Source organism: Bubalus kerabau, chromosome 15, assembly GCF_029407905.1.
Source record: "Bubalus kerabau isolate K-KA32 ecotype Philippines breed swamp buffalo chromosome 15, PCC_UOA_SB_1v2, whole genome shotgun sequence".
In the NCBI taxonomy this organism is placed as follows: domain Eukaryota; kingdom Metazoa; phylum Chordata; class Mammalia; order Artiodactyla; family Bovidae; genus Bubalus; species Bubalus kerabau.
In genome coordinates this window covers 35,286,137-35,300,205 of record NC_073638.1, presented here as the reverse complement: position 1 = coordinate 35,300,205, position 14,069 = coordinate 35,286,137, and the positions used below count along the sequence as shown (strand labels likewise).

At 40.0% G+C, this 14,069-nt stretch overlaps 1 protein-coding gene across 6 annotated transcripts in view; it reads right to left on the bottom strand.

The window, feature by feature from the left end:
* The window catches only part of PIK3C2A (phosphatidylinositol-4-phosphate 3-kinase catalytic subunit type 2 alpha), a 109,577-nt gene that overhangs the window by 86,665 nt on the left and 8,843 nt on the right, over window positions 1-14,069 (bottom strand). For 2 of the 6 annotated variants that reach the window (XM_055548465.1, XM_055548467.1), the window contains exon 2: window positions 7,895-8,034. The exons of 3 other annotated variants lie outside the window; for them this stretch is intronic. The gene's annotated coding sequence lies outside the window, so the exon portion shown is untranslated. Of the gene's footprint in view, window positions 1-7,869; window positions 8,035-14,069 lie in introns of all 6 variants that reach the window. One more of the 6 variants, XM_055548464.1, reaches the window with a different exon arrangement.

Below are 14,069 nucleotides of genomic sequence, written 5' to 3'. Positions count from 1 at the left end.
AGTTAAATAATCAGGGTGACAATACACAGCCTTGACGTACTCCTTTCCCAATTTGGAACCTGTCTGATGTTCCATGTCTGGTTCTAACTGTTGCTTCTTGACTTGCATACAGATTTCTCAGGAGGCAGGTAAGGTGGTCTGGTATTCCCATCTCTTTCAGAATTTTCCACAGTTTGTTGTGATCCACACAGTCAAAGGCTTTGACATAGTCAATAAAACAGAAGAAGATGTTTCTCTGGAACTCTCTTGCTTTTTCAATGATCCAAAGGATGTTGGCAATTTGATCTCTGGTTTCTCTGCCTTTTCTAAATCCAGCTTGAACATCTGGAAGTTCACAGTTCACATACTGTTGAAGCCTCGCTTGGAGAATTTTGAGCATTACTTTGCTAGTATGTGAGATGAGCGCAATTGTGTGGTAGTTTGAACATTCTTTGGCATTGCCTTTCTTTGGGATTGGAATGAAAACTGACCTTTTCCAGTCCTGTGGCCACTGCTGAATTTTCCAAAGTTGCTAGCATGTTGAGTGCAGCACTTTCACAGCATTATCTTTTAAGATTTGAAACAGCTCAGCTGGAATTCCATCACCTCCACTAGCTTTATTAATAGTGATGCTTCCTAAGGCCCACTTGACTTTGAACTCCAGGTGTCTGGCTCTAGGTGAGTGATCACACCATCATGGTTACCTGGGTCATAAAGATCTTTTTTGTATAGTTCTGTGCATTCTTGCCACCTCTTCTTAATATCTTCTGCTTCTGTTATGTCCATACCATTTCTGTCCTTTATTGTGCCCATCTTTGCATGAAGTATTCCCTTGGTATCTCTAATTTTCTTGAAGAGATCTCTAATCTTTCCCATTCTATGGTTTTCCTCTATTTCTTTGCACTGATCATTTAGGAAGGCTTTCTTATCTCTCCTTGCTATTCTTTGGAACTCTGCATTCAGATGGGTATTTCTTTCTTTTTCTCCTTTTCCTTTAGCTTCTCTTCTTTTTTCAGCTATTTGTAAGGCCTCTTTAGTCAACCATTTTGCCTTTGTGCATTTCTTTTTCTTGGGGATAGTCTTGATCACTGCCTCCTGTACAATGTCATGAATTTCTGTCCACAGTTCTTCAGGCACTCTATCAGATCTAATCCCTTGAATCTATTTGTCACTTCCACTGTATAATGGTAAGGGTTTTGATTTAGGTCATACCTGAATAGTCTAGTGTTTCCCCCTATTTTCTTCAATTTAAGTCTGAATTTTGCAATAAGGAGTTCATGATCTGAGCCGTAGTCAGCTCCTGGTCTTGTTTTTGCTGACTGTATAGAGCTTTTACAGAGATTTTATTACATAGGCATGGTTGATTAAACCACTGGCTGTTGATTAGTTCAGTTTCCAGCTATGGAGAGTCCCTTCCCCAGAGGTCAGGGGGTGGAGCTGCAAGTTCCAACCCGGCAGTCACACCTTGGTCTTCCTGGCAACTAGCCATCATTCAGAAACTATCCAGGGATCCCAGACAATAGTCATCTTATTAGTATACAAAAGAAAATGGTCTGGAGATTCCAAGAGTTTCAGGAGTTGCATGACAGGAACTAGGGACAAAGACCAAATATTTACTTTTCTTTATATTGTAATTCATTCAACGGAATTCTGTACATCAGTGCCAAAGAATGAATTAGAACTATAAAAAAATAGATAAGGGCTTCTGTGGTGGCTCAGAATCAGTTGGTATAGAATCTGCCTGTAAAGCAGGAGGTTACCTGCAATGTAGTAGATCTGGGTTCGATCCCTAGGTAGGGAAGATTCCCTTGAAAAGGAAATGGCAAACCACTCCAGTACTCTAGTTGGGAAATCCCATTAAGAGAAGAGCCTGGTGGGCTACAGTTCACGGGATTGCAAGAGTCGGACAGGACTTAGCGACTTCACCACCACCATTGCGAGGCACTGTACAAGGTGCAATGGATATAATATGAAGAGGCACATGAGAAATACAGTCCCTATCTTCAAGGAGCAATAGAATTAAACCCAAGGCAAGTGTAGCCAATGTCACAAGAGTCTATAAAAAGTGTGAGGGAAGGAGTTCTGCGAGAGTGACAGTATAGCTGACCTCAGAACAAACTTTTGGGGAAAAAAAAAAAGATAAAACTTAGAAAAATAATGTTAAACAAAGTGAAAGTGTTAGTCGCTCGGTCATCTCTTAACTCTTTGAGCCCACCAGGCTCCTCTGTTCATGGGATATCCCAGGCAAGAATACTGGAGTGCATTGCCATTCCCTTCTCCAGGGGATCTTCCCGACCCAGGGATTGAACCCAAGTCTCCTGTATTGCAGGCCTGATTGTTTACCATCTGAGCTACCAGAGAGGCAAAGGGAGAGACAAAAATATGAAAATTTCATCCGTATAAAGTTCAACAACATGAAAAGCTACACTGTCTAGTGTTTAAGAATGCTTACATAGCAGTGTAACCTCAAAGAAAAGGAAAAGATTATCAAAAGTTAGAATAGTGGTTGCTCATGGAGGGAGGGAGGGATTTATAATGGAGAACAACACTGGGGACTTCCAGAATACCAGCAGTATTTTAGTCTGTAAAGTCACAACTGGTTAAACAAGAGTTTGTTTTACAATTACTATTTGTTAAACAATCATATACAATTTGTGAACTTTTTTCTGTTATTTCACAATAAAAAAGAATCCACTTCCCACATATTTAAAATACTGAACTTTCTTTTCTATATTATACGTGGTATGTGAAAAATAAAGAACATCTGCATTATGAATTGCATGTGAGTTTTTTTCCTTACCCCCACATGGCAAATTATGTGAACACAAGAAGTTTGCCTTTTTAGTGATGCCATTAAAAAAAAAAAATACAAGTAACAGCTATACTATCCTTTTTCATTTGCCAATCTATTAGGCTAAATTAAGGATACTGCTCTAAGTCATTAAGGGATATGGGAAAAGTGTTAAGGGATAAAAGAAAACAACAAACTACAAAATATGGTTTCTCAAATTTTCAACATCTGTGAATCACACTTCATAGGCACTGCACATAGCGTGATCAATGCACTTAAAAAATATTAACTGCATTTAAAAACACATAGTAAGATATTCCTATCAGTGAGAGGGATGACTGTATACCCTCACCATTGTACGCATGTCCAGTATATTTATTTTGCTTATTTGAATTAAACTACAAAATCTTAATTCAATTATAGCATGTCAGGAAGGCAGTAATGTTTGGTGGTGGCTCTATGAAATAGTTATGGATATGTGTATAAAATCTTAGAGGCTCTACTTTCAAATATTTCTGAATTTAGGCATTTCTTCATTGTATTCTTGCTACCATTCTAGACCAAAATAGCCTCCCAATCTGTCTGCATCACCCTTCGATCCTACCCCTTCACACTATTCTCAGCACAGCACCCAGAATGATACTGAAAAAGGTCATCTCACCCCTATGCTGAGAACTTGCAGTTGTTTCTATCTCACTCAGAGAAAAGATAAAATCTTTGCAAAAGTCCACTAGGCACTCTAAAACTAGTCACCCTATTTCTTCTCTCCTAAAACTCACCTCTCTGCTGTCACACTGGTCTCCTTGTTCCTCAAACACATATGCCTCTCACTCAGAGCTTTTGCTCTTTTGCTTCCTCTGACTGCACTGTTTTTCCCCTGGAGAGCTGAATGGCTCCCTCTTCACCTCCTTCAAGTCTTCCATCGAGAAGGTACCATATGATTAAAGTCTTCCCTGATAACCTAGTTATAACCACAATGTTCTCTAACTCAACTGCCTATGCAGTTTACTTATTTTCTTCTTAGCACATAGTACCATCCTATATATTGCTTATTTTACTTATTTTATTATCTATGTTTCCCCACTAGACTACAAATTTCATGAAACTGGAATTTAACTGCTGGATTCACATTTGTATCCCTAAGCACATAGAACAGTCTTGGAACAAGCAAGAAGTAGTTCTTCACTGGGGAGTGTCTTCGGTATTCTGTAACATACTCTGCTGCTAAGTCGCTTCAGTCGTGTCCGACTCTGCGCGACCCCACAGACAGCAGCCCGCCAGGCTCAGCCATCCCTGGGATTCTCCAGGCAAGAACACTGGAGTGGGTTGCCATTTCCTTCTCCAATGCATGAAAGTGAAAGGTGAAAGTGAAGTCGCTCAGTCGTGTCTGACTCTTAGCGACCCCATGGACTGCAGCCTACCAGCCTCCTCCGTCCATGGGATTTTCCAAGCAAGAGTACTGGAGTGGGGTGCCATAGTACACAAAAATATACTCAAAACAAACATTTTAACCTAAGAGACACAACAGATTTTTAATCCACTCTTGTTGCATTTGTTTTCATTTAAAGTACTTAGAAATCATCTCACATGTGGTAAATAACAACCATGAATTTCTCTGAGGGAAGAAAATCATGTGTACATATTTTCAGAACTGTTCTTCAGAGCCACATGCTTTTTAGACAGACTGAAACACATTATTATTTTAAGTACATGTGGGATGTAAAGTTCATGTCTGCTTGCTGACTTAAAATACTGGCCTTGGGCTCAACAGAGCAATTTAGAGATGACCTTTAGTTGTTATCTATGTAAAACTAAAGGCCTAAAGTCATGAAAGTAATTGAGACTGCATGGAGATAATGTTCAGGGTGAAGAGAGAAAAAGAGAAATCATGAGGGCCACAAATACTTAAACAGGAAACAAAAGGTCAGAAGAAAATAACAGATAGGTGTAAAGACTGGTAACAGAAAAATAAGGGAACAGGATGTCCTAAAATGGAGAAGCTACAGAGACCGATACAGGATGAGGACTGAAAAAACTAGATTTAAAACCTCATTTGGGATTATCTTAACAACTTTACTGATATGTAATTAACTTATAAAATTCATCCATAGTTATTTTTGATATATTCAGAGTTGTGTGACCATCACCACTATCAGACTTCAGTACATTCTCATCACCCCCCAGTATAACTCTTACCCATTAGCAGTCACTCCTCATTTCCCACTCTCAGACTCTAATTAGTGATTTAGACAGATATGAAAACTGAAAAAGCAAGGAATTACATGTAAAAAGGGCATATTCTTTGACAGTAAAGGGAACTAGATAGATAGGAGGAGGTGTCAGGAATGGCTGTTGAAAATGGGAAGCAATTTCAACATGTGGTAGGTTGAAGAGGATTCAGGGCACAAAGACTGAAAGGCACAAGAGATAGAAGATAAATATTAGTACTAGCTCAGACATTGGGTGCAGATGAATAGGAGAATCAGAAGCAATAGATGCATGGGTCTGACTTGGAAAGGAAGAGTTACCTTAGCAGACTGAGGTGACAGAGGTAAGGAATTACTAAGAGAATACCTAAAAATGGAGGACTGGGAAGAGCCAATGATAGAAAGTAGACTCAGATGGTAAAGAACCTGCCTGTGGCAACCCAACCCAGTATTCTTGCCTGGAGAATCCCATGGACAGAGGAGCCCGGTGGGCTACAGTTCATGGGGTCATAAAGAGTCAGATGTGATGAGCGACTAACACTTTCATTTTCATCTAAACCTTGGTAGAGTTTTAGATATTTCAAGCTTTACTATTTTAAAATGAATGTCATAAATACATAATATAAATTTTCTCTTACTAGAATATACAAAGTGGCAAGAGACTGTCACTCTCACCCCAACAATGAAAATCAAGCCAAAAATGCTTTAAAAAAAAAATAGTTTTAAGACATCAGAGAGTAGAGAACATTAAAAAACCAAATGAATTAAATTCCAGAAAGTGATAAACCCTTCAAATCAGGCCCATCACTACTCTCAACCCTAACACAGCAGGGAGAGAAGGAATGCACTGTAGACAGGATTAAAGTGAAATAAGCCAGACTTCTAACAATCACATGGAGGCCAGCATGACAGTTTAGAATTCAGAGGAGTGATAGAGGCAAGGCAGAGTGGTCTAAAGTACTAGATAAAGAATTACAAGAAACCCCAGACATGGAACAAGTCTATACCCACTCATCAACTCTTTCCCATGGGGCTTTACTAAATGCATAGGTAGCACACTGAAAAGCTGGGAGCAGGACAGAAAAGCTGAAAGAGATCCCCTGGTGAGGTGTGTGGGCCTCCGTAAAGTACAAGGCAGCCACTTGCCAAAAAGGACTGGGGAGGTGAGCAGGGAGAAACCTACCAGAGCTCTCCAAGTTTCCAGCTACCAATGGCTCTGGACCTGGCAGAGAGCTAAGAAAAAGCCCTCCAAGGCATCCTAGACTTTTGCATACTCTAAGACAGCTGCCCTCCAGAAGCTGGGATAACGGAAACAAAGCAGAGATCCAATGAGACACAGAAAGCAGGACTAGACAACAGAGACTCCCAGCAACCTAAACAGCTGGCAGCAAGGCTACAAAACCAATCTCTGGAATCAAGTCAATGCTCAGATCTCAAATTCTACTCAAGAGAAAGTTATGATTCTGCCCCAAACTATTTCAATGCAGTAGTGAACCGAATCAAATTAAAAGCGGCAACAAAGCACAGACCCCTCTGACTTATAAATCAGACTATCAATTTAGTGGCCTGACAGAATAAAGAGTATTTTGAAGGTAAATATTAAGTAATAAATAAATTTCAGGATCCAAATTTAGATAAGCTGTCTGGCATGTAATCAAAGATTACAAGACAAACAAGAAAATGTGGTCCATGGAAGAGGCAGTCAAAATAAGCAGACACAGATAGGCCCAAATGTTAAGTAATCTGGATGAAAATGCTAAATTTAGCAGAAAAGATAGATGATACACATGAAGCAGGAGAGAATTTCACCAGAGTAATACAAATTTTTTTTTTTTAAAAAGGAAGAACCCCGGAGAAGGCAATGGCACCCCACTCCAGTACTCTTGCCTGGAAAATCCCATGGATGGAGGAGCCTGGTAGGCTGCAGTCCATGGGGTTGCGAAGAGTCAGACACGACTGAGCAACTTAACTTTCACTTTTCATTTTCATGCGTTGGAGAAGGAAATGGCAACCCACTCCAGTGTTCTTGCCTGGAGAATCCCAGGGACAGAGGATTCTGGTGGGCTGCCATCTATGGGGTCACACAGAGTCGGACACGACTGAAGCAACTTAGTAGCAGCAGCAGCAGCAGCATCTGTTACCAGCTTTCTGAGATTTGAGAAAACAGAGACTCACATCAGTTTCAGAAGAGTCTGATTCTCACCAGGTCCACGTGGCTGGTTAGAGTCAGAAGTTTGATTCCCACTTTTTGGGCTTTCCCAGGTGGCGCTAGTAATAAATGCAGGTTTACCACAAAACCTTGCCACCTGCCAATGAAGGTTAGATGTAGGACACGCTGGTTCGATCATTGGGTTGAGAAGATCCCCTGGAGAGGAGAGGGGCAACCCGCTCCGGTATTCTTGCCTGGAGAATCCCATGGACAGAGGAGCCTGAAGGGCTACCGTCCATGGAGTCGCACAGAGTCGAACACGACCAAAGTGACTTAGCACAGCCACTTACTAGCTATCTGTCTTACCCTATTTCCTTCTCTAATTTTACCTTCTCTCTGTTTCACCTTATGTAAAGGTAATAATAATGCTCAACTTTCAGGGATTTTGTGAGAATTAAATCACATGATATATGTCAAGTGCCTCACATATAGTGGGTCTGCATTAAATGACAGGTAGCTACTGTTTATTAAAAAAAAAAAAAAGGAAGAACCCAAAACATATATTAGGAAATAAAAATGTATCAGAAATGAAGAATTAATTACATGGACTTAACAACAAAGAAGACTGGTAAACTCAAAGACAAATTAATAGAAAATATTCCAACTAAAAGAGAAAAAAAGAGGAGGAGAAGTAAAATAGAATGCTGGAATTCTACTGGACAATTTCAAATAGTCTAACATACATGTAATTGGGGGCTTCCCTGGTACCTCAGCTAGTAAAGAATCCGCCTGTAATGCAGGAGACCTGGGTTCAATCCCTGGGTTGGGAAGATCCCCTGGAGACAGGAACGGCTATCCACTCCAGTATTCTTGGGTTTTCCTGGTAGCTCAGACGGTAAAGAATCCCCCTGCAATGCAGGAGACCTGGGTTCAATCCTTGGGTTGGGAAGATCCCCTGGAGAAGGGAATGGCTACCCAGTTCTCTTCTCCAGTATTCTTGCCTGGAGAATTCCATGGACAGGTGAGCCTGGCAGACTACAGTCCATGGAGTTGCAAAGAGTTGGACACAACTGAGCAACTTTCACTTCGCATGTAATTGGAGTCCCAGGCAAGGAGAGACTGAACAGAACAAATATTTGAAGAGAAAATGACCAAGAACTTTCTATAAGTGAAGCAGGTCATCAGTCAAACAAATTTAAGTTGAGTGAAGCCCAAATAGGATAAAAATATACCAGAGAATTAACCTAATGGGGTTGCAGAGGAATGTAGATTAAACTACTTGAAAGAAATGGCTTCAGTTTTTACTAACATTGGTGGCTGCTACTGCTGCTGCTGCTAAGTCACTTCAGTTGTGTCCGACTCCGTGCGACTCCATAGATGGTGGAGTTTAGGTCAAATCAATATAGTTATCTACAGAGCCTGTTCCTAAAGAAACCAGGGAGGTTTCGATAATAATTTCTCTTGTACAGTTGAATCATTTTTCTCCAAATTTAGATATGTTAAATGTGTAGAGTTATATTTCTAGGTTTAGGGTATGCCACAATCAAACTTCTTCATTTCAACCTAACTTAATTTTACTCTGTAGATTTTTAGTGAAATTTTTTTTAATAAAAATTAAGAATAAGTTAAACCATCAAGCTCAATTTCTCTCCACCTAAAAATCCTCTCTAAAAAAAAAAAAAAAAACCTAAAATTTCCATCTACCAATATGAACTTTTATAGTCAAACTTAATATACCTCCAAGGAGGGGAAAACCAGTATACTCAATTATTAGATTAAGAAGCTGAAGGTATGTTTTATGCACAGACATTCATGTGATCTGATTTGCATTGTTCCAAGATCTCTATTTGCTCTGCAAAAAACAGATGTAAGAAAAACAAAAACAGAAACCAGGAAACCAATTAACAAAACAACTGAACCGGTATAGGAAAGAATTAGCAATAATCTGAATTAGAACAACAATTCTGGAAATAAGTGGCTTCGTTTAAACAAATGAAAAGAAGTTTAGATAGTAAATAAAGTGGGGGTGAAAAGTAGTGTGATAGAGAGTGATTTAGATAGGGGATAGTATTTTTAATAGGTGGAATGAGGGAAAAGATGAAACTGGAGCCATAACCTAGACATAAGAAAACAGTGAAGTCATGGAGAAAAGTTAACAGTCTTCCCAAGGTTCTCCACAAGTTTAAAGATGTATGGCCTTAGCCTGGATCTTGTATTCTTTAACCTCTATACCACACTTACAATTATGCTTTGCCCAAGGATTATAAGCAATTAATAAAGGGCTTAATTCTTCCATTTTGACAAAAAGCAACAGCTACACTGGAATCTAATAAGCACTAGCAGTCATTGTATCACCCTCAGCCCTTAGCGCATTCTACACATAAGAGATTCACAATCAGAGCATTCGCCCAGAGCAACTTTCTGTATCTGCATATGTGTATCACTGTATGTGTTTGGGAGGGGGACAGAGAGGGAAATACTGTTAAAAGCAAGAGGTCCTATACAAAGACACTTTACTGACAAAGCCGTTTTCAATCTAACCCAGAATCTCAACAGTAGTACTGCTTTGTGAAGATAATTAGTGAACTTTGGACTACTTTATTGTTCATTCATTTAACATGAATCATTAAATATACTCAGACATTACCCCAATTCCAACATGGCAAATAACAGTAAGCTTTTTGTGTTGTTATGGTATATGCTTCCATTCCCAACATGGTTTAAGGTAGGAAAAAATACAACTGAGAACCCCCAAATAAGGAATAATAATGAAAATGATGTGAATACTTCTGAAATTTTTCTCCCAAACTGTCAATTTCTATGGCTAACAAAAACTTGTTTTCACAAGTTTTTGTGAAATGTAATGTAATTACATTTCAAAATATGTATTTTTTTTCAAGTAATGCATAAAAAATGTAATTTTTTTCAAGTAATGCATGAAAATTACTAGTTTTATAAAACAAGTGATAACAAAGAAGAAAAAATGAAGACGCATTTTTTTTGAGTAGACCCAAGCTCAAATATCATACCTCCTTCTTATTAACTGTGTATTCCTAAATAATTTATTTAATCTGTCTTTTTCTTAGTTTTCTCATATGCAAAGCACAGATATAGTGTTGTCAGGATCAAATAAAATAATATATATATAATAATATTATATACATATATAATATATATAAAAGGCATTTAAAAAATACATTCAGTTCAGTTCAGTTGCTCAGTCATGTCCGACTCTTTGCGACACCATGATTGCAGCACGCCAGGCCTCCCTGTCCATCACCAACTCCCAGAGTTCACTCAGACTCACGTCCATCAAGTCAGTGATGCCATCCAGCCATCTCATCCTCTGTTGTCCCTTTCTCCTCCTGTCCCCAATCCCTCCCAGCATCAGAGTCTTTTCATTACATTTGTTCAAATATTAGAACAAAGGTAGCTTAGTTCAGCTACCTGAAAGGTAGCTTAGGAACTTCCCTGGTGGTCCGGTGGTTAAGATTCCAAAAAAAAAAGGCTGCTTATTGCTAATAAGCACATAAAAAGATGCTCAATATCACTACTCATTCAGTTCAGTTCAGTTCATTCAGTTCAGTCGCTCAGTCATGTCTGACTCTTTGCGACCTCATGAATCGCAGCACGCCAGGCCTCCCTGTCCATCACCAACTCCTGGAGTTTACCCAAATGCAAATCAAAACCACAATGAGATACCATTTCACACCTACTAGAATGACAATAATTTTTAAAAAGGATAGACAATCAACCAAGACATACTTATATAGCACAGAGAACTACACTCAATATTTTTCAATAACCTCAGATATGCAGATGACACCACCCTTATGGCAGAAAGTGAAGAGGAAATAAAAAGCCTCTTAATGAAAGTGAAAGAGGAGAGTGAAAAAGTTGGCTTAAAGCTCAACATTCAGAAAACGAAGATCATGGCATCTGGTCCCATCACTTCATGGGAAATAGATGGGGAAACACTGGAAACAGTGTCAGACTATTTTTCTGGGCTCCAAAATCACTGCAGATGGTGACTGCAGCCATGAAATTAAAAGACGCTTACTCCTTGGAAGAAAAGTTATGACCAACCTAGATAGTATATTGAAAAGCAGAGATATTACTTTGCCAACAAAGGTCCGTCTAGTCAAGGCTATGGTTTTTCCAGTGGTCATGTATGGATGTGAGAGTTGGACTGTGAAGAAAGCTGAGCACTGAAAAATTGATGCTTCTGAACTGTGGTGTTGGAGAAGACTCTTGAGAGTCCCTTGGACTGCAAGGAGATCCAACCAGTCCATTCTGAAGGAGATCAGCCCTGGGATTTCTTTGGAGGGAATGATGCTGAAGCTGAAACTCCAGTACTTTGGCCACCTCATGCGAAGAGCTGATTCATTGGAAAAGACTCTGATGCTGGGAGGGACTGGGGACAGGAGGAGAAGGGGACGACAGAGGATGAGATGGCTGGATGGCATCACTGACTCTATGGATGTGAGTCTCAGTGAACTCCGGGAGTTGGTGATGGACAGGGAGGCCTGGTGTGCTGCGATTCATGGGGTCGCAAAGAGTTGGACACGACTGAGTGACTGAACTGACTGAACTGAACTGAAGGGAAGAGAACCTGAAGAATATATATGTATGTGTATGTGTGTGCGTGCATGTGTGTGTGTGTGTGTGTGTGTGTGTGTGTCTACTGTTATTTAGTCACTAAGTCATGCTTGACTCTTTGCAACCCCATGGACTGCAGCCCACCAGGATTCTCTGTTTATGAGATTTTTCCAGGCAAGAATACTGGAGTGGGTAGCCACTTCCTTCTCCAGGGGATGTTCCCCAACCAGGGATCAAATCCACATCTCCTGTGTTGGCAAGCGGATTCTTTACTGCTGAGCCACCAGGGAAGATAACCACATACACCTGAAGCTAACACAAGATTGTAAATCAACTATAATTCAATATAAATATATAAATAAAGGAAAAGAAGCATTGACAAGGATATAGAGAAACTGAAACCCTCACACTTTGCCAATAGGAATATAAAATGTTGCAGCCACATTTTAACACTTTTTTAAAAAATTGAAGTATAGTTGATGTATGATATTACATAAGTTACAGGTATTCAATATAGTGATTCACAATTTGTTTTTTCCTAATTTTTTTGGCCCCAAAATCCGTGTGGTCTGTGGGATCTTAGTTCCCTGACCAGGGATTGAACCTGAGCCCTCAGCAGTGACAACAGAGTCCAAACCACTGGACCACCAGAGAAGTTCCCACAATTTTTAAAGGTTATACTCTATTTACAGTTATTATAGAATATTGGCTATAGTCCCTGTATTCTGCAATACATCCTTATAGCTTATTTTATACATAATAGTTTGTACCACTCAATCCTCTACCCTCATGTTGCCCTTCACCACTTATTTGTTCTCTATATCTGTGAGTCTGTTTCTTTTTTTGTTGTATTCAATAGTTTGTTGAATTTTTAGATTCTACATTTAAGTGATATGTATGTGTCTTTCTCTGATTTATTTCACTTAACATAATATCTGCCAAGTTTATCCATGTTGTTACAAATGGCAAAATTTCCTTATGCCCAAGTAGTATTCCATGGTGTGTACACACACACACACACACACACACACACACAGAGTATCTTTATCCATTCATTTGTTGACTGGCAGTTGAGGTTGCCTCCATATCCTGGCAATTAAGTAAAGTCAAAGAGACAGAAAAGTAGATTAGCAATTACCAGGAGCTAGGAAGAAGGGGTGCAGAAGGCAATGGCAACCCACTCCAGTACTTTTGCCTGGAGAATCCCAGGGACGGGGAGCCTGGTGGGCTGCCGTCTATGGGGTCACACACAGTAGGACACGACTGAAGTGACTTAGCAACAACAATAGCGTTGTACACCCAAAACAGATGCATTTTACTATAAGTAAATTATATATTAATAACTGTCTTTAAAAAAAAAACCTGAACAGCTACAATCTCATGTCATGTATTTTAATACACGCAGAATTCTAGTCTGCTAAATATCATCACGCAATCTAGTCAGATGAAAGCAGGCTACATTCTCAAGCCAAAGAGTGCTTTGCTCAATTCATGTACACACTAAACAAAAAAGAAAAGTCAGAACAGTTATAAATTACATTATGAACACATATAAAGTGATTTAATAAATCAATCTCGTTATGGCTACTCACAGCACTATGGTTTTGATTACATGTAACTTCGTCAGAGTTTATGGGGGCTGGGGTGGAGAAGGCAATGGCACCCCACTCCAGTACTCTTGCCTGGAGAATCCCATGGATGGAGGAGCCTGGTAGGCTGCAGTCCATGGGGTCGCTAAGAGTCGGACATGACTTCACTTTCACTTTTTCACTTTCATGCATTGGAGAAGGAAATGGCGACCCACTCCAGTGTTCTTGCCTGGAGAATCCCAAGGGCAGGGGAGCCTGGTGGGCTGCCGTCTATGGGGTCGCACAGAGTCGGACACGACTGAAGTGACTTAGCAGCAGCAGCAGCAGCAACTCCTTCAGAGTTTATGGGGGCTGGGGTGGGGTGTATACCTGCTTTGTATGATTTCCAAAACTGCAAATAAAACATTTGAAAAAGTATTCTCCCATTCCCTAATTAGACAGGTATTAATGCTTTGTGCTTAGTTACGCAGTCGTGTCCAACTCTTGCGATCCCATAGATGGTATAGCCTGCCAGGCTCCTCTGTCCATGGGATTCTCCAGGCAAGAATACCAGAGTGGACTGCCATTTCCCTCTCCAGGGAATCTTCACAACCCAGGGATTGAACCCAGGTCTCCTGCATTGCATTCAGACTCTATACCAACTGAGCTACAAGGGAAGCCCAGTGGGATGTAGCTCTCCCATCAACATCCAAGTTCTTTTCCCACCTCACCAGAAGGTAAGTATCCCTTATCTTTGACTTCCTTCTATTGTCTCT